Consider the following 16,654-nt stretch of genomic DNA (forward strand, 5'->3'; position numbering starts at 1 on the left):
TCAGCAAAGCTTTGTTTGGAATAAATGCTTGAGGGAGGAGAGCTTAAATACTTGACACTGGATGTAGTCACTAGGCAGGCCATAACTTTTCATTTCAGGAGCCAGCAGGTATAAGTAAGGTGTCCCCTTATAAATAACAGTGTTTTGTTCTAATTTTAGAAGGACATAAATGTCATGTTATTTGACCTTTTCTGCTGAAAAAAGGCTCAAGGTAGCGACAGCAGCAATTTCATACATCTTTGCTCTGATTATCATTTTGAAGGTGTAATTGCTGGAAGTAGTACAGGCAGGGGAACCTGCTGGCTTAGGAGGGCTATAGAGCTAATCAGAGTAACCAAGTATTCTTCACCTGCTCCTTGATTTCCGTTGCAGGACTCCACAGATACAGATAACGGGGGTATTCCTGTCAGTCTGCCAGATGGAGTCCAAACAGTAGAAATATTTGGGCTCTAGTTCCTCCCTCATTCAGGCTCCCAGTTTCCACAAACATCCTGTGGCGAAAATAAAATTGTAGTTAGCCTGCGGTCTATCACTTCAGGGACACTCGCGGATAGGACATGTGGGGTGTCTGTAATGGAATTGTAATGCACAGAAGCCACATAGCAAATAAGAACATTTTGTTTAATCTCTGATGTTTTTGCCACCTGCACAGAATGAGCCTCATAAGCCACATTCCAAAAATCTCGCGTAAAAACGAGTAGTGCCTGGAGTGCTGTTCTAACTTGTACTGGAGCTAGACAGCGAATCGGGGGGTATAACCACCTGTAACCCTCCTTGCACTCTATTGCATCCAGCAGATACATGGCAAAACAGAGCATTGGGGCCACAGAGTCTAAACGTTTCCTGGCATATCTGGAAAGAAACAATGATCCCCTCACAAGTCTGACTCAGCTTCCCCTCGGTTTAGGTGTGCTACTTCTGTGCTATTTGTCAACGAAGATGGGTCTGTGACCATGGTGTCCCAGAAGAAGGAAGGCTGGGGGGTAGAGCTCAGAATTCCAGTATACTGAGATGCTACGTCATTTGTCTGCTGGACCACCTGGCTTGAATCAAATTTCAGGGAAGCAACCCCTCCCTTAAACACTGGCCTCTGTCATCACATGGAATCAGGAGTTTTAGCTTTGTTTAGAAATTTCTTGACTGACAAGAAGATCTGGGCAAGCAGTTACAGATTCTTATTTGCCACCCAGAGAGAATGTAATAAATTGTTGAAAGGAACAGGAGCGAACCTGAGTCAATGTAATCAGGTACTGGCAGAGGACAGACTCACATCAGTAATACACAGACCTGGACAGAGATCTGTCAATTAACTAGAACCTATAATTCTCCAAGCTGTCTGATAAAGAACCCAATCTGGGAAATGTTGAACAAATGGACCACAATCACCAAGACTCATCTCCTTCTTATTCCTAAGTGAAGGACGGGAAAGGGAAAGAGACTGGATATTGTGACAAATGGAAATACAGAGGGTCATAAAATAACTGCCGTGTAATATCCATTTCTTGCTGCAATGTTTTTTGTCACAATAGCCTGTCTCTGCACACAATGATATTGGGTCGCAATGATGCAACTTCACAAAATAAGTGTAGCAACACTGCTGAGATGTTGAATTATGATTATTATGTCTCTCTAACTGACCTCAATAGATAATGAAGTTTGCTGTCAAGATCTTCAAAAACAGAATACTACTGATACTTAGGTAGATAAGATGATGCGGGAGGAGAATTTGGATTTACATATTGGTAAGGAACATGATTGTATATTGTGTTATGGAGTGGTATGGATACACAAACTGAAATGCTCTTACTGTCCTCAGGTACCTACAACTCCCATCCAAGTCAAGGGGAGCTGTTTGAGAACAGTTTTTGACCCTACAATATTTGAAAGATGTTTAAAAATGGGGGTAACAAGAAATGCCCCCCTCACACACACACACTTTCAGTATTTTTTAAAAAAATATAATACAATATTGTGATTTTCAATAAAAGTTTCTGAAGATGAGTAAAACCTCCATAAAATGTAATTTACAAATTCTCAGTAAGTGGCTCTTTATTAATAATAATGTTTTTTGAGAATACGATGGCACACAAAGCCTTCACATGGGCTATACAATCAAAGAACCCTGGGAAAGCAAAAAACTACAAAATAAAGTAATTAGTGCATTCATGTAAATAAATCAAAGTAAAAACATTTCTAGCTTTCTCCAAGTGTAAACCTTGATGTAAAACAAAGTCACCACAAGAAGCAATTTTGAACAGCATATACAGCAAGTATATTAGACCTTGTGTTCTCCCTTCCTGTGGGGAAACCTGTGGGAGGATGGAAAAACTCATGAGGACGTGATGTGTTTAAAGTGGGAATTCTAGCTGCATACTTCCCTCAAGGATCAGGGATTTAAGGCTTTGTGGCTCAGGAATCCTGCAGAGATGGAGTGTCATGGGGCTCACTCACCACTCACTCCTGCTGGCCATCACAGGGATTAGCCTTGGTAGCTGGTGAGGACTCTCCTGGTGGTGCCTCACTCCTCATGGTCACCGCCTGCAGACCTGCCTCAGTCCAAGTACTGCAGCATCCTTTTCTTGACTTGGCCCTTTGGTAGTGTCACTCTATTTTCCCCCTTCCAGGGGGGAAGTGTCTCAGTTCTAGAGTCCAGCCACTTCCCCAGTGGAGAATGGGGGGGACCTGAGCCTACCCACTACTCGGGTCCCAGCCCAGGAACCTGCTAGCTAGCAGCCTCCTGCTGCCTCTCTTTAACCTCTATCTCTCCATTGCTGTCTCCCCCTGGGCAACTTCCCCATGGCCCTAGCACCTTCTTCAGCCTTCCTCAGACATGCAACTATCCACTCCCAGCAGCCAGTCAGGAGCAACTCTTGTTCCCCTGGTCCCTGCCAGCCGATGCTCTGTCCAAGTTTCCACAGGTGTCAGCCTACTAGAGACACAGTGCTCACCCCTTGAGTTCCCAGAAGCAACTGGCCACTTTTGGCTCAGCAGCTCTTTTTATATGGGCCTGCTGGGCCTTGATTGGCTGCTTCTTGGTCTCTTGGATTGGCTGCTCCCTTAGCAGCCTCCCCAGGCTGCTTTTAACCTTTTCTTTGCCAGTGTGTGGTGGATGCCCCATCACACAGAGGAATGGAAGTCATGTTCAGACCCATACTATCTTGTCTCCAGGCCTTTGTGCCTCTTTTTGTACTCCCAGACTTTAGGCATTCTGGGCAGTGAAATGCCTAAATGAAATGAATGGGCAATGAATGACTCTCAGCCTTTGACGCTCTAAGGACCTTTGTGCTCCTCACCCAGCACCTACTCTCTAAGCTCCCTGTAAGGTAGGTGTATGCTCAGAGGTGAAACAAATATCTTTTTCATAGCAAATCTCTGCTCTGGTATTGTCATAAATATAAAGGGAAGAGTAAACCCCTTTAAAATCCCTCCTGGCCAGAGGAAAAATCCTCTCACCTGTAAAGGGTTAAGAAGCTAAAGGTAACCTCGCTGGCACCTGACCAAAATGACCAATGAGGAGACAAGATACTTTCAAAAGCTGGGAGGAGGGAGAGAAACAAAGGGTCGTGTCTGTCGGTATGCTGCTTTTGCCGGGGATAGACCAGGAATGGAGTCTTAGAACTTTAGTAAGTAATCTAGCTAGGTACGTGTTAGATTATGATTTCTTTAAATGGCTGAGAAAAGAATTGTGCTGAATAGAATGACTATTTCTGTCTGTGTGTCTTTTTTGTAACTTAAGGTTTTGCCTAGAGGGATTCTCTACGTTTTGAATCTAATTACCCTGTAAGGTATCTACCATCCTGATTTTACAGGGGTGATTCCTTTACTTCTTTTTACTTCTCTTTCTATTAAAAGTCTTCTTGTAAGAAAACTGAATGCTTTTTCATTGTTCTCAGATCCAAGGGTTTGGGTCTGTGGTCACCTATGCAAATTGGTGAGGATTTTTACCAAACCTTTCCCAGGAAGTGGGGTGCAAGGGTTGGGAGGATTTTGGGAGGAAAGACGTGTCCAATCTACGTTTCCCAGTAAACCCAGTTAGAGTTTGGTGGTGGCAGTGGATATTCCAAGGACAAAGGATACAATTAATTTGTACCTTGGGGAAGTTTTAACCTAAGCTGGTAAAAGTAAGCTTAGGAGGTTTTCATGCAGGTCCCCACATCTGTACCCGAGAGTTCAGAGTGGGGGAGGAACCTTGACAGGTATCCAGTGGTTTCTAAGGGTATCGTGCTGCTAGTAATCTCTCTCTCTCCCACTGCAATTCTAACAAATCAGGGCAGAGAGATTCAGGGGCAAAGGAGGGGCAGGTTGGGTTGCTGAGAGCCCATCATGTTTCCACCACTTCCTTTTTTTTCCCCACTGCTTTGTATTTTTTGGGGGGGTAGGGGGGAATCCACTCTGTATTCCCGTCACTCATTTTTTTCTGCATCCCAAACTTCTGCAGTCACATCTTTGTAAATAAACTCTCCCAGGTCAAAAAGTAGGGGTGTCAGAAGTGTAGAGTGCATCTGATGAAGTGAGCTGTAGCTCACGGAAGCTTATGCTCAAATAAATTTGTTAGTTTCTAAGATGCCACAAGTACTCCTTTTCTTTTTGCGAATACAGACTAACACGGCTGCTACTCTGAAACCTGAGAAGAGTAGAGGTGAATCCAAACACCAAAATATTTCAGTCCCCTTTGTAACTAACCCTGATCCCTAATCAGCCCCACATTAAAAAATATTGATTATTAGCACTGCATTAATTCACATTTGTGTACTCATGTAGTCTTCAATGGAGAATGCTGAAGAAAAAGAGTTTCCCGCAGGTATTATCCTCCCACCGAACTCCAACCCCAACCCCACTCCCACTGCCAAAATTCCAGATGGTCCTCCTCAGAATTGCATTGAGCAGCATGCTATGGAACTCTCAGTCCATGCTGGGTTGTTCCAGGTTTAAATTCTCTCTTCTCTCCCCTCATGTTAAAAGAAGAAAGAATATGAACCAAATTGTAATATTTGGGTGAGTTTTCTCCTGGATTATATTTGGCTTTTACTTTATAGCCTTTTGTCCTTTTAGAAAACACTGGGAATTTTATGGGTGGCTCTGATAAGTGACAAATGGGAGCATTTTTACATGTGCCAACCAGAAGATATGTAGTAACATTGATAGACTGAAACAAATGATGTGGCTGGTAGTTAAGAGGGGCTTTAAGAAGCCCAAAACACAAATGTGTATTTCTTCCTTTGTACTGCTTGTCTGATGTTATCTTCATTGTCATTTGTAATAAGACCAGAGTAAAGATCTTGGAAGGCAAGCCAGCCACTTATTTGTTCTTGAAGCTTTGCTGCTATGCGATCATTATTAAGCCCTGAGCTGTTAAATGCAATGTCTGCTTGAAAGTGGCTGTGAGGAGCAAAGAAAAATGCTTCTTAGAATAACAGAGAGTTGTAATAGGGCACATGCAAAGCTACGTTCCTCATGTCCATTCCTGGTTATGTGACTACTGAGGGAGGAGTTCTCCCATTGGTTGCGTGCATGCACAATTCCCATTGAATTGAATGGAAGACACACGTGCAGAGTGTAGTTGAAGGGACAGGGAACAGACTGGGACTCAGACCTAGATCCTAATTTAGGCAGTTCCAGTGCTGCATAATCATTGGCAAGTCTCTTCACCTCTGCTGCCCCTCTTATCCATCGTCTGTCTTGCCCATTGCCGTCATCAGCTCTTTGTGGCAGGGACTGCATTTTACTGTGCATTCTGCAGCATCGAACACAATGGGGGCCAACTTCAGTTAGAGTCCACAGACACTCCTGTAAAATAAATAAAACATACATAGGCAGAAGTTGGATTTGGCCATATAATTTCACAGACTCAAAGCTGTTTGTATGGACAGGGACATGTTGTCCAGCTATATCACCGTGCGAGAGAGTTTCACGTTGGTACATCAAACTATAGCTGCTACTAGAGATACCCTCAGGTTATGTCGACACAGCAAAGAAAATCCTGCTGCTGGCCCATGCTAGCTGACTCAGGCTTCTGAGGTTTGGGCTGTGTGGTTGTTTCATTGCAGTATAAATTTCTAGGCTCAGGCTAGGGCCCAGGTTTTTGGACTTCTGCGAGGTGACAAGGTCCCAGAGCTCAGGCTGCAGCCCTAGCCTGGAAGTCTACAAAACAATGAGTCCCACACCCTGAGCCCCGCAAGCCCAAGTTGGCTGCCACCCCAGGTTTTTCTTTGCTGTGTAGTCATTCCTTTATAAATTTTGGGGGGGTATTTGACAAATTTAGCTTTGTTCTAGTTTGTAAATTGTCTGAGCAATTTACATTGTTTTCGCATTTTGAAGTTATTTCTCAAATAATTTTTGGTCTGTAAGTTGTTCCTCAGCTGTCCGTTATGGTACCTAATATCTAACACTGGATCTCTTGATTAATTTTAGTTCAACAGCCAGCTGGATTTGGTGCAGAGAAATTAAGTTTGGATTCAATCCTGCAGACCTTACTCACACAATACGAACAATCAATTTAAATTTCCAGTGAGTAAGAGTTACCAGACCGGTCACTTTACCTGAACTTGTTTGAACTTATTTCCATCTCAATTAGGGACCGAAGGAAAGATCACAAGAATATGTTCTCTTATGTAGTATCTGGCACTTCTTTGGTCTGACCAGGTTGGAAATACCCCCAACAGAGATTTTTCAGTTGTATTTCAGTAACTCCATTTCTGGCCATAACCATAAAGTAGCAAGGTACACAGAAACAGAAATTTTAAAATACCAGAAGGAGAAAAAGTTAACTGCTGCTTTTGAAACTTAATATTGATTTGAATTTGCAATAAGTGTTCAGATTGTTTTTTCATGTACTCAGACAGCCCTTCCTAATCATAGTGCCAAACCATGTCAGAAGCATTTTGGCCCATCATTGTGTATTAGTTACTATGGAAGGGACTCCATATCTACAAACAATCTTTAAAATGCATTTGCACTTAACCCCCATGAACATTAGCGCTGTTACATGTCAAGATGACCCTACACCTTATAATCTTTGAAGCCACTGGATAATTAGTGGAACCTTGCATTCCACTCTAGGGCAGCTCTTGAGAGTTAAGGGTTTTTTTTCAGTAGCATAAATGTTAAGTTAGTGCTTTAAAAAGTTAAAAAGACATTTATGCATATCGGTAAGTTGTCAACCAAACCAATATTCAGCACCTAATTTTCCACATTTAAATTGTACTACTTAAATTACTAATCTGACGCTCCACATTCTTTCCTCTATCGCTCAATTCTTTAAATAAAATTTAAAATGCTATTATGGAAGCTAGTTCACAGTCCCATTCTTTCCCTTCAGTGTCTCTTATCGACTTGTAGAGTTTGCATAACTATTTCACCCACCTACACAGATCATGTTCAGAATGAAAATCAACATGCGGTAAATGTTAAGGCTTTTTTTTTTTTTTTTGTCTGTTTGTTTTGTTTTTAAATCCACTGTGTAATTATGTATCACTGATCACATACTTTTAAGCCACACATTTGCACATGCACTCACAAATTTTGCATAGTTCAGGGGACAGAACCAGTCGGAAAGGGGAAAGTTAAATATTTAAGACAACCCTGAAAAATTAAAAGTATTCTTATATATTAAATAGTAGGCGATTCCTCCCCTACTCCCATCAGAAAATATATCACCTTAAATAGATACTAAGATTAAAATGGTCATTAATATTGATCCCCCAAAAAGCTGAACTCAATTTTGCAAACCAAATTTTGAAGGAAATATGGGTTTTGGATCTTTGCTGCAGGTCTCATAGCCACAGAGGATATGTATTTTGTATTATATACACAAGCTATTTTGTAGACTGCAGTAATATTTACAGTACTCTAATAATTGTGAAATAATAAACTCCTCCATGTCAATGGGTTTCAAGAGACACGCTAAGTGAGGTAAACTAGCCCAGAGTTTGTGCCCAGTTTTTACTCAAGTTGTCATTTAACTTGAGCTGACACAGTAGTGATGGTAAATGCTAGTTTAGACACAAACATTTGATGACTGTCTAGATTAGTCCTTACAATTGCTAGTCAAATTGTGGTAATTGGCAATAAAATCAATTAAAAATCAGTGAAGCCAGGATCACAAACTCTGTTCTAGATAAATCAACTCCCAGTTTAGCTTGAGGATCAAATGGAGACCATGCAGTTGAGCTCTTCACAATGCGGAGAAGAGAGAGGAACTTTGTTTTCATTATAGCTGAGAACTGACCACGTTACTTATCCTTGGGGCTAAATTTTCAGAGGTGCTAACTTCCAAGAACTTCAGCTGGAGTTGTGGGTAATTAGCATCTGTGAAAAATCAGATCTTTGATGTCTCACGGGTGGTATCCACAAACCATGGCACCCAAAAGGAACAGACCCTTGAAAATGTTGATCTCAGTTTCCTGGAGAACATCTATTAAATATGAGTGGCAGTTAAATTAAAAACTAATACACACACACACACACACACTCACACACACTCAAAAATACACACACACACACACACACACCAAGATTGGTATGTGAAGGGGTTCTCAAAATTTTAAAAATTCTGGCACTTCTCAGGAAGTATCTGAAATAAAGTTCATTTTAGAAGTTGCCTATACAGGGCCTGACTGTACCACCCTTACTCCTGTTGAGCAGTATCTTATTTTGTGACTAGGTCTATTTGTTTCACTAGAGCTACTTGTATTATTCAGCATGTGTATTAGAGTCTGACCTATAGTTACTGAACTGGTTCAATTAAAAGTAGATGTTTAGCTTTTTTTTTCAGAACTCCCCAAATCTTATCTCTTATGATTTTGAAATTAAAGCTGAATTGTTTATAGGTCATTTATATATCATAGCACCAGTTGGCCAAAAATGGGCATCACAAACTTGCAAGAAAAAAAAATAGAAATAATTATACAAGAGATCATTTAAAAAAAATGGTGCAATTTATCAGAGTAATCACCATTAGCATAACGTCATAATAATCAATTCATTTTGCCTGGAAAGATTGTTTAGTAATTCAAAAAGCTGTCACGGTTTTATATATTAGGCAGTGAAAGAGCACAGGTTTTCATTGAGCGTAATTACATAATAAATGTGATACAAACCAGTCAGCTTCTTATAAAGTCAATAGATTGTACATTATCAAGCATGTTTCAGCTGTTTCCCCCGCCCCCCCATTTGGGACACAATTATTAGATGAAACCTTATTACTTTGTATCTCTACCTATAAGGCAATGAAAATCTTGCTAAAAGACATTTGTTTACATGAGTAATATTTTAATTCTACAATTTGTTTACATGAGTAATATTTTAATTCTACAAATGTTATATCAAACTGGGATGTGTGTTTTTGGCCTGGCACTTCCTGTTTTTCTGAAAGATAAAAATCTGATGCTCCAAAAACTGGATTTCAAGTTAGGTTTATTGGCCACTGAAGAACATTCAAAGAATGGATTTCATTTTTGTTCAGGTTTATTGTTTGCTAAAATGCAAAATTGAACTGTATCCTTTAGAAAAAAAACTGTACAGGTATTTGTAACACACCTATCACTGCAGTTTCTGGTTAAGTGACCTTCATGGGAGCTACAGGACTTAAATGCTCTAAATGGAAGACTCTGAAGGGATATCCAGGGTTATTCTAGCATTAGTTTAGCGTGAATCCAAGGCTCTGTAGTTGAGGGTCCCAAAGGATATGCTTCAGAGTAGCAGCCGTGTTCGTCTGTATCCACAAAAAGAACAGGAGTACTTGTGGCACCTTAGAGACTCACAAATTTATTTGAGCATAAGCTTTTGTGGGCTAAGCTGTTCTTGCAGGGAGCTTACAATAACGGTGAAACATGTTTTCTTTGGTGTGACTTTATTCTACGCTCGCTAGACCTATAAGCTTCTTTACAACCAAACTATCTCCATTCTAACAACCATATGGGCACCTCAGCTTGCTGTGGTACAAACAGCAATCAATGCAACATGCACCGCTCTTCAGTGTTCTAAACCCGTGTTCCTCCTTACACCAAGAGAAGCCCATTTGTTGATTTTTGCCTGGCCTTCCGTTGTGCCAGAAGTCAGTTATGTAATGAATGACCTTTTCATCATACAGTAACAATGAGACAAGACCATGAATGTACACGTAATAGGATGAAAGGATACCAAACAATAATGGAGGCAAAATTATGGATACCTGAACAAGACAATCAGAATCACAAACTACACTCTGCAAATCAGCCTCTATGTACTGTAAGGCGTTAGCTACATTGCTGTAAAACAGCAGAACGTTTCCTTTCCACTAACTGGGATTACACCTCACTTTTTCGATCAGCGTATATTGCTTACCCACGTTTTTAAAAAAATATAAATGGCTTCTTCATGGTAGAGGTAGTCAAAATTTAACAATTGCTTCCCACATCCCTGCCCCAAGCTTTGAACTCTATGACTTGGTCTCATCTTGAATCCTAGATTTCTCATGGCTTAAAAAGGTGTTAAAATCTCATATTAAACCACCACCTACGCCATAAAATCATATATGCCATGATTAAACCTTAAATCGTTAAGTTCTATTTTGACAGAGCATGACCCATTTCTAGGATCACTGGTCTTTGTATAAAATGTATCTGTTTTCCTTTCATTTAGAGAAGAAAACTAGATGCGAACTTCTCCAAGAAGTATATTTCAGGGTTAGCCATGTGCCAAGTAGTTAACCATCTGACAAAAAGCTCATGATAAATCATGTTTGTATTAGCCACTAGAAGATTTGATCTTTTTCAACAGTTCTTGTGGTGCTGCTATAAAGAAATCATGAGGCTTATTTACCATACTTACAAACACATTTATTGATAAGACTTGGGGGGTGGGGGAATCACAGCTGTTTCATGTACCATAACAGCAAACAATCTTGGGTTGAAGCTGGAAGAGAGCATGATTTAGTGACAGTTGGGAGGATAAAAAGGCAGAGCACTCACTTCTGTATGCCCTGGTCTACACTAGGACTTTAGGTCGAATTTAGCAGCGTTAAATCGATTTAAACCTGCACCCGTCCACACAATGAAGCCCTTTATTTCGACTTAAAGGGCTCTTAAAATCGATTTCCTTACTCCACCCCTGACAAGTGGATTAGCGCTTAAATCGACGTTGCCGGCTCGAATTTGGGGTACTATGGACACAATTCGATGGAATTGGCCTCCGGGAGCTATCCCAGAGTGCTCCATTCTGACTGCTCTGGACAGCACTCTCAACTCAGATGCACTGGCCAGGTAGACAGGAAAAGAACCGCGAACTTTTGAATCTCATTTCCTGTTTGGCCAGCGTGGCAAGCTGCAGGTGACCATGCAGAGCTCATCAGCACAGGTGACCATGATGGAGTCCCAGAATCGCAAAAGAGCTCCAGCATGGACCGAACGGGAGGTACGGGATCTGATCGCTGTATGGGGAGAGGAATCCGTGCTATCAGAACTCCGTTCCAGTTTTCGAAATGCCAAAACCTTTGTGAAAATCTCCCAGGGCATGAAGGACAGAGGCCATAACAGGGACCCAAAGCAGTGCCACGTGAAACTGAAGGAGCTGAGGCAAGCCTACCAGAAAACCAGAGAGGCGAACAGCCACTCTGGGTCAGAGCCCCAAACATGCCGCTTCTATGATGAGCTGCATGCCATTTTAGGGGGTTCAGCCACCACTACCCCAGCCGTGTTGTTTGACTCCTTCAATGGAGATGGAGGCAATACGGAAGTAGGTTTTGGGGATGAAGAAGATGATGATGAGGAGGAGGTTGTAGATAGCTCACAGCAAGCAAGCGGAGAAACCGGTTTTCCCGACAGCCAGGAACTGTTTCTCACCCTAGACCTGGAGCCAGTACCCCCCGAACCCACCCAAGGCTGCCTCCTGGACCCAGCAGGCGGAGAAGGGACCTCTGGTGAGTGTACCTTTTAAAATGCTATACATGGTTTAAAAGCAAGCATGTGAAAGGATTACTTTGCCCTGGCATTTGCGGTTCTCCTAGATGTAGTCCTAAAGCCTTTGCAAAAGGTTTCTGGGGAGGGCAGCCTTATTTCGTCCTTCATGGTAGGACACTTTACCACTCCAGGCCAGTAACACGTACTCGGGAATCACTGTAGAACAAAGCATTGCAGTGTATGTTTGCTGGCATTCAACCAAAATCCATTCTTTATCTCTCTGTGTTATCCTCAGGAGAGTGAGATATAATTCATGGTCACCTGGTTGAAATAGAGTGCTTTCCTTCAGGGGACACTCAGAGGAGCTGGGCTGTTTGCCTGTGGCTAAACATAAATGTTCCCCGCTGTCAGCCACAGGGAGGGGGGAAGGTTGAGGGGGTAGTCACGCGGTGGGAGGAGGCAAAATGCAACCTTGTAACGAAAGCACATGTGCTATGTATGTAATGTTAACAGCAAGGTTTACCCTGAAAGAGTGTAGCGACTGTTTTATAAAATGTGTCTTTTTAAATACCGCTGTCCCTTTTTTTTCTCCACCAGCTGCATGTGTTTCAATGATCACAGGATCTTCTCCTTCCCAGAGGCTAGTGAAGCTTAGAAAGAAAAAAAAAACGCACTCGCGATGAAATGTTCTCCGAGCTCATGCTGTCCTCCCACACTGACAGAGCACAGACGAATGCGTGGAGGCAAATAATGTCAGAGTGCAGGAAAGCAAAAAATGACCGGGAGGAGAGGTGGAGGGCTGAAGAGAGTAAGTGGCGGGCTGAAGACAGGGCTGAAGCTCAAATGTGGCAGCAGCGTGATGAGAGGAGGCAGGATTCAATGCTGAGGCTGCTGGAGGACCAAACCAGTATGCTCCAGTGTATGGTTGAGCTGCAGCAAAGGCAGCTGGAGCACAGACTGCCACTGCTGCCCCTCTGTAACCAACTGCCCTCCTCCCCAAGTTCCATAGCCTCCACACCCAGACGCCCAAGAACGCGGTGGGGGGGCCTCCGGCCAACCAGCCACTCCACCACAGAGGATTGCCCCCAAAAAAGAAGGCTGTCATTCAATAAATTTTAAAGTTGTAAACTTTTAAAGTGCTGTGCTTAAAGTGCTGTGTGGCATTTTCCTTCCCTCCTCCACCACCCCTCCTGGGCTACCTTGGTAGTCATCTCCCTATTTGTGTGATGAATGAATAACGAATGCATGACTGTGAAGCAGCAATGACTTTATTGCCTCTGCAAGCAATGATTAAAGGGAGGAGGGGAGGGTGGTTAGCTTACAGGGAAGTAGAGTGAACCAAGGGGCGGGGGGTTTCATCAAGGAGAAACAAACAGAACTTTCACACCGTAGCCTGGCCAGTCATGAAACTGGTTTTCAAAGCTTCTCTGATGCGTACCGCGCCCTCCTGTGCTCTTCTAACCGCCCTGGTGTCTGGCTGCGCGTAACCAGCAGCTAGGCGATTTGCCTCAACCTCCCACCCCGCGATAAACGTCTCCCCCTTACTCTCACAGATATTGTGGAGCACACAGCAAGCAGTAATAACAGTGGGAATATTGGTTTCACTGAGGTCTAAGCGAGTCAGTAAACTGCGCCAGCGCGCCTTTAAACGTCCAAATGCACATTCTACCACCATTCTGCACTTGCTCAGCCTGTAGTTGAACAGCTCCTGACTACTGTCCAGGCTGTCTGTGTACGGCTTCATGAGCCATGGCATTAAGGGGTAGGCTGGGTCCCCAAGGATACATATAGGCATTTCAACATCCCCAACAGTTATTTTCTGGTCTGGGAATAAAGTCCCTTCCTGCAGCTTTTGAAACAGGCCAGAGTTCCTGAAGATGCGAGCATCATGCACCTTTCCCGGCCATCCCACGTTGATGTTGGTGAAACGTCCCTTGTGATCCACCAGAGCTTGCAGCACTATCGAAAAGTACCCCTTGCGGTTTATGTACTCGGCGGCTTGGTGCTCCGGTGCCAAGATAGGGATATGGGTTTCGTCTATAGCCCCACCACAGTTAGGGAATCCCATTGCAGCAAAGCCATCCACTATGACCTGCACATTTCCCAGGGTCACTACCCTTGATATCAGCAGATCTTTGATTGCGTGAGCTACTTGCATCACAGCAGCCCCCACAGTAGATTTGCCCACTCCAAATTGATTCCCAACTGACCGGTAGCTGTCTGGCGTTGCAAGCTTCCACAGGGCTATCGCCACTCGCTTCTCAACTGTGAGGGCTGCTCTCATCTTGGTATTCATGCGCTTCAGGGCAGGGGAAAGCAAGTCACAAAGTTCCATGAAAGTGCCCCTACGCATGCGAAAGTTTCGCAGCCACTGGGAATCGTCCCAGACCTGCAACACTATGCGGTCCCACCAGTCTGTGCTTGTTTCCCGAGCCCAGAATTGGCGTTCCACAGCATGAACCTGCCCCATTAGCACCATGATGCATGCATTGTCAGGGCCCATGCTTTCAGAGAAATCTGTGTCCATGTCCTGATCACTCACGGGACCGCGCTGACGTCGCCTCCTCGCCCGGTATCGCGTTGCCATGTTCTGGTGCTGCATATACTGCTGGATAATGCGTGTGGTGGTTAATGTGCTCCTAATTGCCAAAGTGAGCTGAGCGGCCTCCATGCTTGCCTTGGTATGGCGTCCGCACAGAAAAAAGGCGCGGAACGATTGTCTGCCGTTGCTCTGACGGAGGGAGGGGAGACTGACGACACGGCTTACAGAGTTGGCTTCAGGGAGCTAAAATCAACAAAGGGTGTGCCTGTACATCAAGGAGTATTTCAGGCAGGACTGCACGGAGGGTTCCAATAAGAAATGGTGCACCTAAGTTATCGTTGTTATTGGAACAAGGAGGTTAGCCTGGCCTCTGATTGATACATGGCTAGATTTACCTCGCTGCACCTTCTCTGTGAGTGACTGCAGTGTGATCTAGACAGGGGAGGAGGCAAATGAGTACAAAACAAATCTGGTCTATTTCTTGTTCTGACCCACTCCATCTATCTTTTACATCTTTGGCTGGCAGCAGACGGTGCAGAAGGACTGCATGCCATCCACATCTCATGGCTGCTCGGCAGAAGATGGTACAGTACGACTGCTAGCAATCCTCATCTCTTGCCTGCCTGGCAGAAGATGGTACAGTACGACTGCTAGCAGTCCATATCGCCTGCCCGCTCACCATAAGACTGTTCAATAGGACTGCAGGACTAAAGAGAATGACCTGCTCAAGTCACTCCAAATTTAGTCCCTGCGCCCATGTCTGCCCAGGCGCTCCCAGCCGACGTGGCCAGGAGCACCTCGGACACGACGAGGACGACTACCAGTCGTATTGCACCGTCTGCTGCCAGAAGGCAATGGGTTGCTGCTACTGTGCAGCAAAGCCGTACCACATCTGCCAGCACCCAGGAGACATAGGGTGACGGTTACCTGAGCGGGCTCCATGCTTGCCGTGGTATGGCGTCTGCACAGGTAACTCATGAAAAAAGGCGCAAAATGATTGTCTGCCCTTGCTTTCACGGAGGGAGGGAGGGAACGGGGGCCTGACGACACGTACCCAGAACCACCCGCGACAATGTTTTAGCCCCATCAGAGTGCTCCATTGTGACTGCTCTGGACAGCACTCTCAGATGCCCGATTGTTTGCCATTGCTCTGACGCTGGGAGGGGCGCTTACAGGGTTGGCTTCAGGGAGCTAAAAATCAACAAAGGGGGTGGCTTTACATCAAGGAGTATTTCAGGCAGGACTTCACGGAGGGTTCCAATAAGAAATGGTGCACCTAAGTTATTGTCCTTATTGGAACAAGAAGGTTAGCCTGGCCTCTGATTGATACATGGCTAGATTTACCTCGCTGCACCTTCGCTGTAAGTGACTGCAGTGTGATCTAGAAGAATGAGTCCCCTAGACAGGGGAGGGGGGGAAGCAAATGAGTACAAAACAAATCTGGTCTATTTCTTGTTTTGATCCACTCCATCTATCTTTTACATCTTTGGCTGGCAGCAGACGGTGCAGAAGGACTGCATGCCATCCACATCTCATGGCTGCTCGGCAGAAGATGGTACAGTACGACTGCTAGCAGTCTGTATCGCCTGCCCGCTCACCATAAGACGGTTCAATAGGACTGACTGCAGGACTAAAGAGAATGACCTGCTCAAGTCACTCCAAATTTAGTCCCTGCGCCCATGTCTGCCCAGGCGCTCCTGATAGACCTCACATAGGCGACCAGGAGCACCTCAGACATGACGATGACGGCTACCAGTCGTACTGTACCATCTGCTGCCACAAGGCAAGGGGTTGCTGCTACTGTGTAGCAATGCCGTACCGCGTCTGCCAGCACCCAGGAGACATAGGGTGACGGTTACCTGAGCGGGCTCCATGCTTGCCGTGGTATGGCGTCTGCACAGGTAACTCAGGAAAAAAGGCGCAAAATGATTGTCTGCCCTTGCTTTCACGGGGGGAGGGAGTGAACGGGGGCCTGACGATATGTACCCAGAACCACCCGCGACAATGTTTTAGCCCCATCAGGCATTGGGATCTCAACCCAGAATTCCAATGGGCAGCAGAGACTGCGGGAACTGTGGGATAGCTACCCACAGTGCAACACTCCGGAAGTCGACTCTAGCCTCGGTACTGTGGAAGCGCTCCGCCGAGTTAATGCACTTAATGCACTTAGAGCATTTTCTGTGGGGACACACACACTCGAATATATAAAACCGATTTCTAAAAAACCGACTTCTAT

This window comes from Lepidochelys olivacea (assembly GCF_965140295.1).
Source record: "Lepidochelys olivacea isolate rLepOli2 genome assembly, chromosome: 5".
Classification (NCBI taxonomy): domain Eukaryota; kingdom Metazoa; phylum Chordata; order Testudines; family Cheloniidae; genus Lepidochelys; species Lepidochelys olivacea.